We start from the raw sequence: 20281 nt of genomic DNA, 5'->3' as shown, positions 1-20281 counted from the left end.
GGTCTATTTTCTCACTATTCTAATCCCCGCAGGTGCCAATTCAAAATTCCCAACTCTGTCACAATTATGTTAAGAGTGCATTTGTGTGTGTGGTTTTGTTAGCTCAATTTGATTGTTAGGTACAACTCTAAACTAAAAACATATCAAATCTCAATAATTTAGTGTTTCTCTCAGCAAATATTAGGATTTAGGGCAAAACAATAAATTATTCACGAAATGAACAAATAACTGTATCGGAAGGAATAAAGACATAAATGAGTAATTGTATTAAAATGCGTGAAAAGGTGAAAAGATAAGAATGGAAAGGTCATATATGCGGCTCTAATAAACAGAAGCTCAAAGAATATGGCCAGTTAACAATCATTTATTAGCGTACATTTTTCTTAGTCGCAACAAAAAGAGGTAATAGCAAGGAGTAAACTTGATGCTTAAAATATTATACTATTTTAGAAGCTCATAGATCGTTACTACGCATCTATTAGCAAACAAATATATAAATAAAAAAAGGATACAATCCTCTATTAGCCAATGAGTATAACTTCTCATGCCTTCCCCTCTTTGAACCGAACATATAAGAGTTGTAAAAGTTAGACGTGACATATAGATAATACTTATCTCAAACATGTATACATTCTTAAATGTGTAAACACTTATCATAGGATGTAACTGTAAATGGTCGCTTTGCTCATTATATTATGAAATTTAAAGATAGCTCCTCGTTGGCAGGTTATTCTGGATGAATTACCGACATATTGCATCACTTGAGATTCATTATCATAAAAAAGATTGTCAGAACATGAGATGAATCACCATTGTAGAACATTAAAAAAATAAAATAGATGACTACGTAACAGCGTACACAATTATTCATAAACGAAAATCAGTAGAGAATAAAAAGATAAATTCTTCAATGTAATTCTACTCTGACATATGATCATATACTATATAAATATCCCTCACACTTGGAATACAAAAAAAATTCCAGAAGATCTAGCTAGTTACCATTAATCATATCATATGGATATATGCTCCAGAAGAAGAATTTGGTTAGATGAAGAAAAGGGGAAAATACTTGAAAGGTGATCTTGTAACAGAACCCATTGACCAATTAATTTTACTTGAGGAATCTAAAGAGGCAATTCCTGGTACGGTGAAGTAAAAGGAGGCAGAAAAAGATGGGTAAATGATGGTGGGAAGTGAAGTTCAGAAGATGAAAGTTCATGTGAAATATGTTACAAAAGACATTCAAAGCGTAATTATTTAAATCCCGGAAAAGTTGTGACCGATTAAAAATGGTGGAAAAAGAAAGCGAGGCGTTTGAAAAGTTGTAACCAAAAGAATGCACTTTTGAAACGCCGGAAAAGATATAGTGGCTTAATAAAAGAATAAGGAAAATAAGGAGAAAAGTCAAAAATCTAAGAAAAAAAGGTAAATGGTAATTCTAGCTTAATAGATATGCCATGTCACCACCTCTTGGCCCTCCTTTATAGAGATATATAGATGCCTTTGGTATGATGTTCAGTATAGAATTTCAGTTAGTTAAAACAAGGTTTGCTCGACGTGCAAGGTGAGTTGGCCGCCATCACATCACACCCTAGTTTCGGGGTATGACAACATCATCAAAAAAAGAAATATTTTGTTATTAAGATGTGAGGTATAAAATATTATATAAAAGGACAAATAGAAAAGATTTCAGTAGTTTACGCATGCAATACATCTAAAGATAAAACTTGTGAATGTATTATGTATAGACATAATCTAACTAAGACAATATGAAATCAAAATATGTCTTTATTCTTGAATCGAGTGTCATCACTTGACAATCTTCATTATTCATACAACACATGATAAACACGGAAAAAGTAACCATTAAGGAATCATAGAAGCTACAGGATACCATAAACGAGCAACATTTTTTTGTAGCAGATTATTTCAATAGGCTACAGGACGTACTGTTATATATGGCCTCCCACGTCGATACCACACTGGAGAGTATTGAATGTTGCGAATAAACGTGAACAACAAATCCAACAATCACTGCAATCACTGTCCCGTTGACAAGATCTAAAACAAGTATTAAGTTGCGGGAGTAATCTTCTTTGGACATTTGAGAGATCATAATCCGCATCCCGTGCAGCCATCACTTGCATCTTGGAGAAACACATCAAATTAACTGAAAAATATCCCTATTATAATTATCAAAATTACATTACAATATATATAACAAAATAAAGCATATTTATGCGTCATGAACAGAGAGACATGCATGCATGCATACATACATACATACATACATACATTGTAAAAATCACATTAGATTAGAGTTATTAGCAGAGCTAGATTGAGATAGATACTAACTAGTGGTTGCCATGAGAAGAATTGCGTAAATGAAACCCAGCTTAAGAAATGCCATATTGAAAATAGTACTTCACTCTGTATGAAACTTTTGTTTGAGTATAATCCTGCTTTGAAAATAGTGTAATTTATAGACCTCCAAGGTAATGAATTGGCATCTGGAATGGTCAATAATAGTTCTATAATATGTTCCTTGTATATTAAATATTCCATAAACTTATTTATATTAATTTTTGTTATTCCCGCCAATATTGCTGTATTTATAAATAATAATTCTGCAAAATATAAGTTAGTATAATGAAACAATAATTAATTCGAGCCCACTGAATTCACAGTGTTTCCTTAAGGAATTTAATCCCCTCCTAGTACCCAAGGTAATGGATTATTTCCTCCCAGGATAGAACGAATAACACACTGGTGTAGCGGTACTTCAAACCCCAGTGTTTCAGCGAACACAAAGTTCGGTAGCAAATCACACTTACAGTTGCTTTGTTTGAAGTTAAAAACAATGCAGAACGAAGGAGTATAAACTCAGAAATTCGTATGGAAATGCTGAGAGGAAGGAGTGCACTGTATAGCCAATTTGTTGAGCGAATTGTGTGTTGTGTGTTGAGTGTCTTTCTTCAACATCTGCTGCACATATATATAGCAGCAAAATGTTGAAGAAGACCAAACGTCCACCCTCCATGGTGGAGCAAGCATTACATGTTTGTGGAGCAAGCACTTCATGTTTGTGGAGCAAGCACCTTCATGGTGGGAAGAGCATTAGGCGGCTGCCAAATGGTCAATACACGGATTGGAAAATATCCGTTACAAATGCGGATAATCTTACGTTAATATTTACTATTAACAAATAAATTTGGTCCAAAAAATTAATCAATCAATCAAATCCGAATCCGAAGCCGTAGCCGAAGCCGAAGCCGTAGCCGTAGCCGTAGCCGAAGCCGAAGCCGAGCCGAGCGACGACGACGGCGCTAGGCTTGCTTTCTTCTTAACTCTTTAAGAGCGACAAGAAGAGCAATTATATATATACCCACCAAAAATGTCTTCCTCTTCCAATATGGGACAATGTCTCATTGTCAAGAGGGGGAAACTTAAAATTTTACTCAAAATTTCATTTTCCCTCCATTTCCCATTCACCCTCATTTTAAGAATATTTCATCTTAAAAACAAAACCTCAACAATCCCCCACATGAATGGGGAATGGCTATATCACGGAAGTATGCATGGAAAAACTGTGTGATTTACAAGTAAGGATTAATCGCATCTGGATAAGTAGGTTTCCCTTTGAACTTTCCGTAGTAAACTTATGTCGGATATACTCGGTCAATAGGTAGATTCGATATCTTTGAACCGTCGATCTTTGGTGTATACCTAGACAACCATAAGTCACACAATCAACCCTTAACCGTCTTTGGTTCTCATTGTTGTGTTCGTTTCAGCCATGAACACCGCCTGGTTTCATAAGTGCGTAGAGAACTGGCCTTACAAAGTTCTCCTTGAAGCGGCTAACACTTCACACTTACATAGGTGATTCCTAAACGTGTCATCCTGTAGATACACTATTTGATATACCCCGTATCAAATTTAAAAATCATTAAAAAGCCTTAATGCTTTATCCTTGGTACTGAACATTGTCTCATCACGAGAACGGACTAAAATTTTATTTGACAATGTTGAACCGTCATTAATGACTTTGTTTGATCTCCTTGAACCTAGATCTTGGGATCTCCAGTCTTCTAGGTAGAGTTACCGCCACAATGACTTGTTCTCGGCCATAGCCCCATTCCCCTTGATGATTTCTCAACTACCTCTCTAGTTAGGCCTTTTGTAAGTGGATCCGACACATTATCACTTGACTTTACATAGTCAATCGTGATAATTCCTCTAGAGAGTAATTGCCCAACGGTTTTATGTCTTCGTCGTATATGACGAGATTTACCGTTATACATAACGCTCCCAGCCCTTCCAATTGCCGCTTGACTATCACAATGTATGCATATTGGTGCCAACGGTTTGGACCAAAATGGAATGTCTTCCAAGAAATTCCGGAGCCATTCAGCTTCTTCACCGGCTTTATCTAAGGCTATGAATTCAGCCTCCATTGTAGAGCGGGCAATACATGTTTGTTTGGACGACTTCCAAGATACCGCTCCTCCACCAATAGTGAATACATATTCACTCGTGGACTTAGAATCAGTTGACCCGGTGATCCAATTTGCATCACAGTATCCCTCAATCACCGCAGGGAAATTACTGTAGTGCAATTCAAAGTTCTGGGTATGTTCTAAATATCCCAAAACTCGTTTCATTGCCATCCAATGAGATTGGCCTGGATTGCTCGTATATCGACTCAGTTTACTTATAGCATAAGCTATATCTGGTCGTGTACAATTCATGATATACATTAAGCATCCCAACACACGAGCATAATCCAATTGTGATATGCTTTGGCCTTTGTTCTTTGCTAATGCAAGATTCACGTCAATTGGAGTCTTTGCAACTTTAAAGCCCAAGTGCTTGAATTTTTCAAGTACTGTCTTAATATAATGAGATTGTGACAATGCCAGACCTTGAGGAGTCTTATGGATCTTAATTCCCAGAATTAAATCAGCAACTCCCAAGTCTTTCATATCAAACTTGCTATTGAGCATACGCTTAGTAGCATTTATGTTGGCAATGTCATTACTCATTATCAGCATATCATCCACATATAGGCAAACAATGACTATGTGATTTGGAACATTTATAATGTACACACATTTATCACATTCATTTATCTTAAAACTATTTGACAACATTGTTTGGTCAAATTTCGCATGCCATTGTTTGGGTGCTTGTTTTAGTCCGTAAAGAGACTTAACAAGTCTACATACCTTCTTTTCTTTACCTGGAACCACAAACCCTTCAGGTTGTTCCATGTAAATTTCTTCCTCCAACTCTCCATTTAAGAAGGCAGTCTTAACATCCATTTGATGAATTTCAAGACCATACACTGCAGCTAATGCTACTAACATCCGTATGGACGTAATTCTTGTAACTGGAGAGTATGTATCAAAGTAGTCTAGACCTTCTCGTTGTCTATACCCTTTGACTACGAGCCTTGCCTTGAATTTATCAATAGTGTCATCATCTTTGATTTTTCTCTTAAAAATCCATTTAGAACCCAAAGGTTTATTTCCAGGAGGAAGATCAACCAATTCCCATGTATGGTTGTTCAATATGGATTCTATTTCACTATTGACTGCCTCTTTCCAAAACAATGATTCCGAAGAAGTCATAGCTTCTTTAAATGTTTGAGGCTCATTCTCCAATAAGAAAGTCACAAAATCTGGTCCAAATGATGTAGACGTTCTTTGACGTTTACTACGTCTTGAATTCTCCTGATTACATGTACTTTCTTTTGTTTCTTCCCGAGGTCGTTTAGATCCTTCATCAAACGACTCACATTCCTTTTTATACGGATATATATTTTCAAAGAACTCAGCATTATCTGATTCTATAACCGTATTATTATGAATGTCGGGATTTTCTGATTTATGAACCAGAAATCGATATGCTTTACTATTTGTCGCATATCCTATGAAAACACAATCAACGGTTTTCGGTCCTATCTTTACCCTTTTGGGTTTAGGAACTTGCATTTTTGCCAAACACCCCCACACTTTAAAGTAATTCAAGTTGGGCTTCCTTCTTTTCCATTTTTCATATGGAATGGATTGTGTTTTGCTATGGGGCACTCGATTTAATATTCGATTAGCCGTAAGAATGGCTTCCCCCCACAAGTTCTGTGGCAAACCAGAACTTATCAACAATGCATTCATCATCTCCTTTAATGTGCGATTCTTTCTTTCCGCAATCCCATTAGATTGGGGCGTGTAAGGGGCTGTTGTTTGATGAATAATTCCATATTCTAAACATATTTCTTCAAAAGGAGATTCATATTCACCACCCCTATCACTTCTTATCATTTTTACTTTCTTGTTAAGTTGCGTTTCAACTTCATTTTTGTATTGCATGAATGCGTCTATTGCTTCATCTTTACTATTCAGTAAGTAAACATAGCAATATCGAGTACCATCGTCAATAAAAGTTATGAAATACTTCTTTCCACCGCGAGATGGTATTGACTTCATGTCACAAATATCTGTGTGAATTAAGTCTAAAGGATTTGAATTCCTTTCAACTGACTTATAAGGATGTTTAACATACTTAGATTCCACACATGTTTGACATTTTGATTTTTCGCATTCAAACTTGGGCAGTACTTCCAAGTTAATCATTTTCCGCAAGGTTTTATAATTGACATGTCCCAAACGTACATGCCATAAATCATTTGACTCAAGTAAGTAAGAAGAAGCTAAAATATTATTATTATTTTCCACAACCATTACATTTAGGTTGAAAAGGCCCTCGGTGAGGTAACCTTTTCCTACAAATATTTCATTCTTACTAATTACAACCTTGTTGGACACAAAAAGACACTTAAAACCGTGCTTAACAAGAAGTCCAGTAGAGACTAAATTCTTTCTCATTTCGGGAACATGAAGGACATTGTTCAAAGTCATGACCTTGCCAGAAGTCATTTTCAGAAATATCTTCCCATATCCTTCAACTTTTGCTGTTGAAGCATTTCCCATATAAACTGTCTCTCCGGGTTCAGCAAGAGCATAAGTAGCAAAAGCCTCTCTAACTGCACAAACATGGCGAGTGGCTCCTGAATCAAACCACCACAGTTTAGGATTTCCCACCAAGTTACATTCAGAAAGCATGGCACACAAGTTATCAATATCATCATGGTTTACTACCATGTTTGCCTGACCTCTTTTCTTGTCTTTCTTCGGAGCACGACACTCCGTAGACTTGTGTCCAGTTTTTCCACAGTTGTAGCAGTTTCCACTGAACCGCTTCTTGGTTGGGTTGTATTTCGGACCAGAAGCCTTCTTCCTCTTTTTGTTAGCTTCAACAATATTTGCTCCCATTATTGTTGAATTTCCACGGCCTCTCCTTTCAGCAGCTTTATTGTCCTCTTCGATTCTCAACCGAACAATGAGATCTTCAAGGGACATTTCCTTTCGTTTGTGTTTCAAATAATTTTTGAAGTCCTTCCACAACGGAGGCAACTTCTCAATCATTGCTGCTACTTGGAATGCTTCGTTGATGACAAGACCTTCAGTAAGTAGATCATGAATAATCACTTGCAATTCCTGGACTTGGGTAATAACAGATTTGCTATCTACCATTTTGTAGTCCAAAAATTTTGCGGCAACGAATTTCTTCATCCCGGCATCTTCAGTTTTATATTTCTTTTCAAGCGCATTCCACAATTCTTTTGAGGTCTCCATGCTACTGTATACATTATACAGATTATCATCCAGCCCGCTAAGAATATAATTCTTGCATAAAAAATCAGAATGCTTCCACGCTTCAATCACGAGAAAGCGTTCATTATCTGGAGTTTTATCTGGCAGATCAGGAACATCTTCCTTGATGAACTTCTGTAGACATAACGTAGTTAAGTAGAAGAACATCTTCTGCTGCCAGCGCTTGAAATCAATCCCGGAAAATTTTTCGGGTTTTTCTGCCGGTGCCAACGCCGGTGTTCGGCTTGTCGATGCGTTGGCAGTTACCATCGGAACAGCTTGGTTTTCGCTTTCAGTCATCATTTTTTTTGTAAAAGAATGACACAAACAAACGTTTAATACACGTTTTCAAACTGGAGTAAAAATCACGTAGATTTTAATATCCAACAAAAAGCCACGAAGGCTTAACTCTCCAAAACGGGAGTACATAAACCACAAAGGTTTTAGTTTGCAGAATAATAAGAATAACACAAATACAGAAATTAATATTAAACTGTTATTAAGATTGTTATTCCCGCCAATATTGCTGTATTTGTAAATAATAATTCTACAAAATATAAGTTAACGTAATGAAACAATAATAAATTCGAGCCCACTGAATTCACAGTGTTTCCTTAAGGAATTTAATCCCCTCCTAGTACCCAAGGTAATGGATTATTTCCTCCCAGGATAGAACGAATAACACACTGGTGTAGCGGTACTTCAAACCCCAGTGTTTCAGCGAACACAAAGTTCGGTAGCAAATCACACTTACAGTTGCTTTGTTTGAAGTTAAAAACAATGCAGAACGAAGGAGTATAAACTCAGAAATTCGTATGGAAATGCTGAGAGGAAGGAGTGCACTGTATAGCCAATTTGTTGAGCGAATTGTGTGTTGTGTTGAGTGTCTTTCTTCAACATCTGCTGCACATATATATAGCAGCAAAATGTTGAAGAAGACCAAACGTCCACCCTCCATGGTGGAGCAAGCATTACATGTTTGTGGAGCAAGCACTTCATGTTTGTGGAGCAAGCACCTTCATGGTGGGAAGAGCATTAGGCGGCTGCCAAATGGTCAATACACGGATTGAAAAATATCCGTTACAAATGCGGATAATCTTACGTTAATATTTACTATTAACAAATAAATTTGGTCCAAAAAATTAATCAATCAATCATTTGACCGAAGCCGAAGCCGAAGCCGAAGCCGAGCCGAGCGACGACGACCCGTAGCCGTAGCCGAAGCCGAAGCCGAAGCCGAGCCGAGCGACGACGACGGCGCTAGGCTTGCTTTCTTCTTAACTCTTTAAGAGCTACAAGAAGAGCAATTATATATATACCCACCAAAAATGTCTTCCTCTTCCAATATGGGACAATGTCTCATTGTCAAGAGGGGGAAACTTAAAATTTTACTCAAAATTTCATTTTCCCTCCATTTCCCCATTCACCCTCATTTTAAGAATATTTCATCTTAAAAACAAAACCTCAACAATTTCTTACTAGAGATGGCCTATGTAGTACAATCAATCATTTTGTGTCATTTTCTCTCTCAGATTTCGAGAAAAAGGGATCTATATATAAATATAAAGTTGGGAATTGGAATTGGGCAGTCCTCTAAAACCATCATTCTTATTTATCTCTTTTCCTGTTTTTTTTAACTTTCATCCTAATTTTAGTACAATCTCCATTATTAAAATGCTTTTCCTCATAATTATAGTTACGAGTTTAAATAAGGAAAGAGGAGGAAATTTGAAATTGAATTAATGCTTTTCCTCATAATTATTGTTACGAGTTTAAATAAGGAAAGAGGAGAAAATTTTGGAATTGAATTACATCTTTCATTATATACATTAATTATGAATATTAAATAAGGGAGAGGAAGAGATTCAATTTAATTGGGTAAAATAAGCAGCTTTAGTGACTTAAAGAAGAAAAGGTGTAAAATAAAGCTGGAAAGGAGTACTAGCAATTAAATCAGAAACGGCTTCTCCCCACTCCTCCTATTTTTCTTCACAAATCCGATGAAAGCTCTTTGTTTCATTTTTCCAATTGTTAGTAGAAGTAATTATACACTTATGAGTATTAAATTGTATTTAATCGGTTATTTATCTTTTGATCTTTCCCATTCTCTACTTGATCACCCAATTTCTAATCCAACTATATATTATGGTCTCTGGTTTCATTTCAACAACATGGCTGGTGAGTTTTCAAATTCTTTTTCACCTTAACAGTATTTCGTATTACATGTTGTAAAAATTATAGTGAAACCAAATATTTCAGCAAATGTTCATATATCCACACTTATACATATTAGATTATATTTATGTATATAGATATGGAGTAGACTAAGGTGATGCTGATGGTGATATTAAAAATATTTTTCTATCAATTTCCAGGAGTCGATGAAGAAATTTGGCAAGCAATTCAATGATAAGAGATTAATTTTGGCAAGCTTTTCTATCAATGCCCATTATTTCTGTAGTTCGTATGCAACTTCCACTTTTCAAGTCATTGTTGTTTTTTTTTTTGTTTGTGTGTTGTATATCGATTATTGTGCTGCAATGGTACTCTTGTATTACAAGCATTTTTCTGATTTGTTTTTTTTTTTGGAAGAGTAGAAAATATATAGTATAGAAGTTTTTATATTTTGCTGGATTAATAGATTATTGGTCATTGTGTGAAGAATGCGATTTGTATATGACTTTTTTATTTTTTATTTCTTTTTTTTTTATTATTTGTATATGACTTGTAGAGATATAACGTGGCACATCTCCATAATTAAAATGACCAATTATTTTTCATCACTTTTTTTTGGTATTTTTCTCTTCTACCCAATTAGAAGTGTAGCAATTTTAATTATTTTCAATTCTTTTATTTAAGGTTTTGCATATATAGTAACTCCAAGTATTAAATTGAATGTGGTACAACAACAACAACCTAGTAAAATTTCACTAATGGGGTCTGAGGAGGGTAGTGTGTACGCAGACCTTACCCCTACCCCGAAAGAGTAGAGAGGCTGTTTCCGAAAGACCCTCGACTCAAAAAAGAAAAAGACAAAAGGACAAAAAGGGAGACAATCATAACAATCATAGGATAGGAACACCATGAAATCCAGAAGAAAGATGCAAAGCAAAGGGAAACAATATTAGTAAATATTAGTATCACCACAAGTCATAAGAAAAATAGGAACACCATGAAATCTAGAAAAAAGATGCAAAGCAAAAGCGATAGCTAGTAAATAGGACATGCACTGAAAAGCGAAATAGTAAGCCACAACATTCCCACTAGCTATCAAAAACCCTACATGGCTAGTCCCACCATGGTACGAAGTAAGGCACGACTCAACTACCTCCTAACCTACAACCCTAATACTCGACCTCCACATCTTCCTATCAAGTGTCATGGCCTCGGAAATCTGGAGCCTCGCCATATCCTGCCTGATCACTTCTCCCCAATACTTCTTAGGCCACCCTCTACCTCTTCTCATGCCCTCCGCAACCAGCTGCTCACACCTCCGTACCGGAGCATCTGGGCTTCTCCTCTGAACATGTCCGAACCATCTAAGCTTCGCTTCCCGCATCTTGTCATCAATGGGAGCCACATGCACCTTCTCCCGATTATCATCATTCCTAATCTTATCTATCCTAGTGTGCCCGCACATCCACCGCAACATCCTCATTTCTGCTACTTTCATCTTCTGGATATGTGAGTTCTTAACGAGCCAACACTCAGCCCCATACATCATGGTCGATCTAACCACCGCTTTATAAAACTTACCTTTAAGTATCGGTGGCACTCTCTTGTCACACAGGACTCCAGATGCTAACCTCCACATGCCCCTTCTCCCGAATATTATCATTCCTAATCTTATCTATCCTAGTGTGCCCGCACATCCACCGCAACATCCTCATTTCTGCTACTTTCATCTTCTGGATATGTGAGTTCTTAACGAGCCAACACTCAGCCCCATACATCATGGTCGATCTAACCACCGCTTTATAAAACTTACCTTTAAGTATCGGTGGCAGTCTCTTGTCACACAGGACTCCAGATGCTAACCTTCACTTCATCCATCCTACCCCAATACGGTGTGTGACATCCTCGTCGATCTCCCCTCCCCCTGGATAACCGAACCAAGGTACTTGAAGCTGCCTCTACTCGGGATGACCTACAAATCAAGCCTTACATCCATGCCCACTTCCCCTGGCTCAGCGCTGAACTTACACTCCAGGTATTTCGTCTTCGTCCTGCTCAGCTTGAAACCCTTAGACTCAAGAGCTTGTCTCTAAACCTCCAGCCTCTCGTTAACACCGGCTCGCGACTCATCAATCAGAACTATGTCATCGACGAATAGCATGCACATGGCACATCCCCTTGAATATGGTGTGTTAACGCGTCCATCACCTAAAAAAATAAAATTTCTTCCCCTCTTTAAGATTTTTGAATAGTATATTTCCAAAATGTTAAATTAAAAGAGCAATTGTAGGAAAGAGAAATAAATAGGAGTGTAAGATAGGAGTAGAGAGAAAAAGGAAAGAAATAATAGTAGGAGGATTAGGCAATTAAAATGGAAGGAAAAAGAAGATCAATAAAAGAAAGGTTTGTAAAGAGATTTTCTTTTCTATTTTTGGTTTCTTTACTTTTCACTTCATTTTTATTAAATTTTTACTATTTTAGTGAAAAGAACAAATTAAATGCATATAATACATTCATGTATCTAATATATAACTAAACTAAGAATTGCGTATTTAAATCATATGCACATGCCTCTCCCCCACACAAAAGTACAAATCTCCTTACTTTTTTTTCTATAAAAACGTTCTGGTGATGGAAAATACAATATTTAAGCTCAAAGTTTCTAGGGTTTAGGATCTGTAGAAAAGGGATTTTTAGGTCTTAGCGTTTAGTGTTTAGTTATTTTATTTATTTGTTTCTATTTTTTTTAAGAATATTATTTATTTATTTGTTTCTTTAGCAAGATAAATTTGGTACCCGCGCCTTCTCTAGCTAACAACAACAATAATAACAACCCAGTATAATCTCACTAATGGGGTCTGGGGAGGGTAGTGTGTACGCAGACCTTACCCCTACCCTGGGATAGAGAGACTGTTTCCGATAGACCCTCGGCTCCCTCCCTCCAAGAACTCCCCACTTTGCTCTTGGTGTGACTCAAACTCACAACCTCTTGGTTGGAAGTGGAGGGTGCTCACTACTAGAGCAACCTACTCTTGTCAAATTTAAGAGAATTAGGGACCGGATATTTATGTTATAGGAGCCAGGTTTTACTTTATTAGAGGGGCACATGATCACTTTGAGTTTAATTGTAGACATTCACATGTTAAAAAAACAAATTCAATTGGGTATGGCAATTCAGCATTAGCCATATTTTATTCAACTTTAAGTCGCATGTCTCCTTAGCATTCTGAGTATGCGGTCAGATGAATTTTATATACTTCATATTAGTGATTTTATCTGTGTGAAGTTGGTAGTTTACTTATCTATATCAAAACGTCAAAAACATATATTGAAATTCTGGATACTCTAAAATAACTTTAAATTTGAAAGTTATCACTGTAAACAATTTTATCCTAGTAAATTGATTAAATGAGAATTACTCTTCCAAATTGGAACATAAAAATTAGAGGGGCAAAAAGGGGAAAAAGGTCTTGTCGATACATCATAAAACACCTTTCACTAGAATAATACATAACCCTTGTTATGAAAGAATTTTCATATATCATGCATATATTATGTGTAGGGTTTAAGAATTATAAGAATGTTACTTAATTCTAAATTCTAATCAACAAGAAATAAAATAAAAATAAAAAAGAGTAGATATATGGAAGAAATAATGTATGTTACTTGATCACATATAGTGATGCATTTCCTTCTCATATATGCTACCGTTATACTTTAGTCGAGGTAACTTAAATACTGCTCCATGTCATGGTTGGATTATACTTTGAAATGACATTAATTATGAATCGAAAATACGTGGCTGAAGAATCTGTTCATTTAAGTTTGCCAGCTAAAGATTCTGATAAGCTCAGAACATATTTAATAGCATTGTGAACAATATTTAATATCATGATTGTAATATATTCTTGACATCCTCTAATTAAGCAATAAATTATGGATCTCTAACAAACGATGCTGTTAAAATAAATACATTGAAATTAAAAAAAAAAAAAAAAACTATACCAGGTCGCAAGTTAAATTATTTTTGGCTATGAGCCCATATGGACCCGCTTAATTTAAGTAGATTTTAAGCATCAAGTGTTGAAAAATACTTTTAAGTGTTTGAGTTTATTTTATAAACAAATTACATGTTTGGATAAAAGTATGTATTGCAGTTAAAATAAGTTACCGATGTGTTTGGTAAAAAGTGATAATAAACAATTTTTTGTTAAAATGACAAATATATAAGAGAATATTTTAAACACTATAAAGGAAGTTGATTAATATAAAACCATAATTCTAAATTAATTCAAATACAATATAATTTATGTTTTAAATCACTTTTAATTTAAATTAATTACATAGATTGTAATGACCCGATCGGTCGTTTTGTATATTTGAACCTCGTTTCCCCTTTTGAAGCTTCACACATGCATTTGTAGTTTTATGACTTGCGGGGATGGTTATTGTCACGACTCCAATTCTACACCGGAGGATTTAATGATGGCACCTAGTCTTAGAGACTACGTATGTAACGACCCGACCGGTTGTTTTGAGAGTTATAGCCATGTTTCCCCCATTTACTGCTCATTTTATGCTTTACTGTTGCTACATGACTTGCCGGGGTAGTAGGTTCGGATCCGAAGAGGTTTCAGAATGACTTGATACACTTAGTCTCAAGGCCGAAAACTTAAGTTGGAAAGGTTGACCGGATGTTAGACTTGTGTGTAAACGACTCCGGAATGGAGTTTTAATGGTTCTAGTAGCTCCGTTGGGTGATTTTGGACTTAGGAGCGTGTCCAGAAATGGCGTGATTTGAAAATTTGACGAAAGTTGAAATGGCGAAAGTTGAAAATTTGAAAGTTTAACTGAGAGTGGTGTCATTTGTGACTTGTGTGCAAAATTTGGGGTCAATCAGGCGTGATTTGATAGGTTTCGGCGTCGAACTTGAAATTTCCTTAGTTTCAATAGGCTTGAATTGGGATGTGATTCATTTTTTTGATGTTGTTTGAGGTGATTTGAGGGCTCGACTAAGTTCGTATCATGTTTTAGGACTTATTGATATGTTTGGTTGAGATCACGGGGGCCTCCCGCGGATGGTTAACGGATCGAAAATAGGACTTAGTGCATTGCTGAAGCTTGGAGTTCTCTGGTGTGATCACACCTGCGAGGGGTTGGCCGCAGGTGCAGCTGGAGTGGCGCAGAAGCAAGATTTGGTATGGCCTTGGGTTTAGCGCAGTGTAACGATCCGGCCGGTCGTTTTGAGAGAATTAGCACCAAAACCCTATTTATTGCTCCCTCTACTTCAGTTAGTGGTTATGTAACTTGCCGAGAAGATTTGTTTATGGTTTCGGAGTGAAATAGGACACACAGTCCCTAAAATAGAGGTTTAAGTCATAGGAATTGACCGTAGTTCGAACTGTGTGAAGACGAGTCCGGAATGGAGTTTTGACGGTTCCTATAGCTTCGTAGGGTGATTTTGGTCTTAGGAGCATGTTCGGATGTTGAATTGGAGGTCCGTAGGTCATTTTAGCGCTAATTGGTGAAAGTTGAAAAAATGATGATTTTTGAGAAGTTTGACCGGGAGTGGACTTTTTGATATCGAGGTCGGATTTTGATTCCGGGAGTTGGAATAGGTCTGTAATGTCAATTATGACTTATGTGCAACATTTGAGGTCAATCAGACTTGATTTAATAGGCTTCTGCATCAGATGTAAAAGTTTGAAACTTTGAAGTTTATTAGGCTTGAATCGATATGTAATTCGTATTTTTAGCATTGTTTGATGTGATTTAAAGGCTCGACTAAGTTCGTGTGATATTTTAGGACTGATTGGTATATTTGGTTGAGGTCCCGGGGGGCTCGGGTGAGTTTCAAATGGTTAAGAGATCATTTTTGGACTTAGAAGATTTTCTGGTGCTGGGCTGTTCTGGTGTAATCACACATACGCAAGATTTACCGCAGGTGCAAGCCCGCAGAAGCGAGCACTTGGGCGCAGATGCAGGGCTGGGGGACTTGGCTAGTGGTCGCAGATGCGACGTAAAGACCGCAGGAGCGGAGTCCCTTCTGCGGAAGATTGGTCGCAGAAGCGGACGAGTGTGGGAAGGCATGTCCGTAGAAGTGGACGTGTTTGCGCAAATGCGCACCCACAGAAGCGGGATTTGGACCGCAGAAGAGGAATGGGTGCCAAGAGCTGATTCCGCAGAAGCGGATCAGGGGCCGCAGATGCGGATAAATTGGCTGCATGTGCGGAAAGCTTGGGCAGTATTTAAAACCGAAGGGTTTCGTGATTTTTGTCATTTTGGACTTTGCAAACTCGGTCTAGGGCGATTTTTGAGAGCATTTTCGAGGAATTTCTTGAGATAAATCCCTTGTGTTTATTTTTGATCAATAATCTTGTTTCCCCGTTGATTTCCCACCTAGTTAGTGTATATTTAAGGTGAAAATTGGGAGTTTGAGGTTAGGATTTGGAGAATTGATTTGAGGAATTGAGTAGCTATTTGGTATCGGATTTTGGTAATTTTGGTATGGGTGAACTCATGGTCGAATGGGTGTTCGTATTTTTTGACTCTAACCGATTCCGAGACGTGGGGCCTGGTCAACCTTTTGGGCCGAATTTTCGATTCTTTGCTAAAGTCGTAGTTTCATTATTTAAATTAATTTCTTGTAGTTGTATTTATGTTATCTAATTACTTTTTGCTATATTTGGGCCATTCGGAGTTGGAAAGTCGAGGGAAAGGCATTCTTACCGATTGATTGAGCGACATTTGAAGTAAGTGACTTGTCTAACCTTGTGTGTGGGAAATCCCCTTAGGATTTGGTGTTGTTGTAATAGTTTGTGATATGTGAGCGATGTGTACGCAAGGTGACGAGTACGTACACGGGCTGATTATGGAAAATTCGGTTCTTGCTTATTTGCCATCTTTTAAAGTACATTAACGGAGTTGTTTTCTTTAAAAATACATTAACTGGGTTGACTTAACATATGTAGTGATGTTAATTTTCTCACAAAATCATCAATCTCTCTCTAATATTCTTCTATAATTGCTTACTTTATTGTTACAATTTGTGCAAAATTGTGAAGTTGGTGAATTGAAGTCTTCAAGTCTTCAACGATAATTATTTTTCAACAAGTTATTCGTCAATTCGGTAAACTCGTTCCAACTCTTAAGTTTTAATATTATAGTTTTGTTTGTTTTATTTACTTTGTTTGATTAATTAAGATGGCTTATTCCCTAAAAAAAATGTTTAGTAATAAGGGAAAATCCAAGAGTGGTGAATCTAGCGGCCAATCTGTTCCTCCTCCACTTCCCCCGCCTCCCTGGCCGAAACCTGTTACCTGTCTTACACCTGCTATTCTTGATAGCGATAATAGTTTATTACAATTTACCGAGAGTCAATTTTGTCATAATATTGCACCCGGTGAACAATTAAACCATGAATATATGAATGCTCTTTATGGTAATCCAACTATTGATGAAATGATGATGAAGAAATAGATTTTAATGAAACGCAACCGGATGACGATACACTCACTAGTCATGCTCCTGAAGTTAACCCAACTAATAATAATCTAAATGATCCCCGTCTGACCCTCCTGTTACTGCCCCTACATTTTCTAGACAACTTTCTAAACGGGCAGAAACATCTCTTGTTTGGCCATTTTTTACTCAACTAAGAGGAAAAAAATAGGGCTAAGTGTAAAACTTGTGGCAAAGAGTTAGTTTTTAAATATGTTGGAAATCGGGGGGGCGGGAAGTTTAACTAGACACATATGCTACACCCTCAAGATAAAGCTAGATATTTTTGTATGAAAGCTTTGGCCGAGGGGACAAGTGCACCTAGTATGGCTGACCTTAGTACCGGGTCAAATCAATTTCAACCGGGAATTAACACTGTTACCGGTGGTATTTTATATTATGATCCAAAAAAAGATCGGAAAGAATTGGCAAAAATGGTTACTGTTATGTGCTACCCTATAGTTTTTCTTTTAACCCTCACTTTGTGCATTATATTAGAAAAGTTTATAATCCTACTTATAAAGGTTTTCCTCGCACAACCGTAAAGAGTGATATTTATAAGTATAAACATGAATATGAACAATATTTGCGCTATTTATTTACTCATATAAATTGTCGTATTGCTATTACAACTGATATTAGTAGAAGTAAGGCAGCAGACTCTGAGTCACACTGTGACTTCTAATAGGCAGCAAACGATTTGTCATGTTAAAAATGCTATACTAACAGATTCGTATCCCCTGATTCAAACACATCCTCTATTGAAGTATTCAAACAGAAACTTTCAATTTTCTCATTTAAAGTTTAACAAAAGTATCCTAAGGCATGCTTCTCTAAGTGAGTGAAAATAGCAGAACTACATCAGTGCAGTTACAGAGAATTAACACATAATATTTAAATTTCAACATAGTATCTGGACAAAGAACATATTCAAATAAGAAATTCATAAAGTCACGATGAGTTCATATTTATATTTTAGTTTTCAAGTAGATGAGTGAAAATGATAGATCAAAATATTATATTCGGAGTTATGTATATTAAACAGAACTTTCTTTTTGCCTTAAAGATTTCAGCAAACATATTGAATGAAACGAGATCTATATTAAGCACAAAGCACGTTTGCTTTGGTTCAATTTTTTCCGAGCAAAAAAATGTTTTAGAAACTTATAAGCATTATTTCTAAAAGATAAAGAAAATCTCATACACAATATTTGACTTCTAGATACATGGTTTATATATTCTGGGAATAAATATAACTATCGTCATGCTTTGTAATCTAAGAAATACGAACCGTTACATTAACGAGTTGTATGACTTCTTATTTTCTTTTATGTGATATTTAAGTGAGCAAATACTATATCCATCCTAAATAGTATTGCGAGATTACTATTTACTACTGACTAATACACGATTTCTAGGGAGAAAACCAAAACGCACAGAATGACGACTCGAAAGTAGGACGAAGAGCATATTAACCATCTATTTTTAACAAAACCAAAAGCTAAACAACTTTCACGGAATGTACCGTAAGATAAAAGTGTTTCAAATTTTAGAGTCGAAATAAACAGAGAGAAGAAAAGTTACTGACCTTCTTCGGGGCAGTGAACTAAGGGCGTTTGCGAGGGCCACTCAACTCTCCAGTCCAAACTCCTTTCACAAACAAAGCTACATAACTAGAGCAGAGAAAATCTCTGCCAAGCTTAAGAGGCTAACTTAAACTGGAAGGGGAATAGAGGTGTCGTCTGAAGCTCCCCCCTAAATGGCTGCAATAACTTGTTATTTATAGGCGGATTTTAGGGTTCTTTGGGCGGGATTTTTACCTCTAACGTTTTGAAATGTGGGGTTTTGAACGGTAAAATAGCCGTTCATCATATAATGAGCGAGATTTGCCCGAGACTTTGAGCAGATTTGTTTCAGATTAATACCCAAAATGGTTGGGCTTCTCCTGTAGCCTTCAAAACTTGGGATGTTGTGCAGCAAGAAAGGGGAAAATGGAGGGGTCTGCCAATTCAGACTATTCCGTCTGGTAGCATGAGAGGTCAAACATACAGTGGTGGATTTGAGGAGAAAATTATTTATAATTAAATAGAATTTTTGAAATCCAAAAGAGACATATTTCTAGTGGAAGAATCTAGAAAAGAATTGAGACATGGGCTAATATTTGTTTGGGCTGGTTTAAGGACTTACTTGGGTTGTCTTGTTGGGCGTGATTTGGGCCGGTAGAATTAGTAGAAAGATATTGGGCTACTAACTAGGCCAAATTTCCTTTCTTCTTTTGAAATTCTTTGGGCTTCTAATAATCAACAATAATATTAATGTTAAAATAATCAAGTAACTAACTTATTTATTATACCTAATTATAATTACTAACGTTTACATAAAATACTAATCGTAACATGCCGCAAGATTTATTAAATATAATTTCGTAATATTTAAAAGTTATTGCAAAAATGTTCTCGCTTAGTGAGATAAAAGAAATAAAAATGCTTTTCGTGAAAGGTAACAATAAATATGATTAAGGTATGAATGATAAAGACGATAGTAATGACATTAATAATAATAATAATAATAATAATAATAATAATAATAATAATAATAATAATAATAATAATAATAATAATAATAATAATAATAATAATAATAATAATAAAAGTAGTGATATTAAGTAAATAATAATAATAATTAGGTGTAGTTTGTGCTAAAAATGGTAAAATAACTATTCTTACATTATTACTGATATTAGAAGATTAAAGAAATAGTTTGGAAGAAAGGAGGGACAAAATTGGATGTCAACAGTTGGGAAGGGTTGTTTATCTTATTTGGCTTTCGTGAGGGATGTTGGTGCTAATACTCCTACTATTGATTCTTTTCTAGTGGTGCGAGATTTT

The 20281-nt window shown here is 36.1% G+C and overlaps 1 long non-coding RNA gene across 1 annotated transcript; it reads right to left on the bottom strand.

The window, feature by feature from the left end:
• Positions 1 to 1773: 1773 nt before the first annotated feature.
• On the bottom strand, positions 1774 to 19459 carry LOC107823560 (uncharacterized). Its single transcript, XR_001656673.2, has 2 exons — positions 18982 to 19459; positions 1774 to 2186 (listed from the first exon to the last, which is right to left on the bottom strand). It is a non-coding gene; the product is annotated as an uncharacterized LOC107823560 (long non-coding RNA).
• Positions 19460 to 20281: the final 822 nt, after the last annotated feature.

Source organism: Nicotiana tabacum, chromosome 12 (genome assembly GCF_000715075.1).
Source record: "Nicotiana tabacum cultivar K326 chromosome 12, ASM71507v2, whole genome shotgun sequence".
NCBI lineage: Eukaryota > Viridiplantae > Streptophyta > Magnoliopsida > Solanales > Solanaceae > Nicotiana > Nicotiana tabacum.
This window is presented reverse-complemented; position numbering and strand designations above follow the sequence as displayed.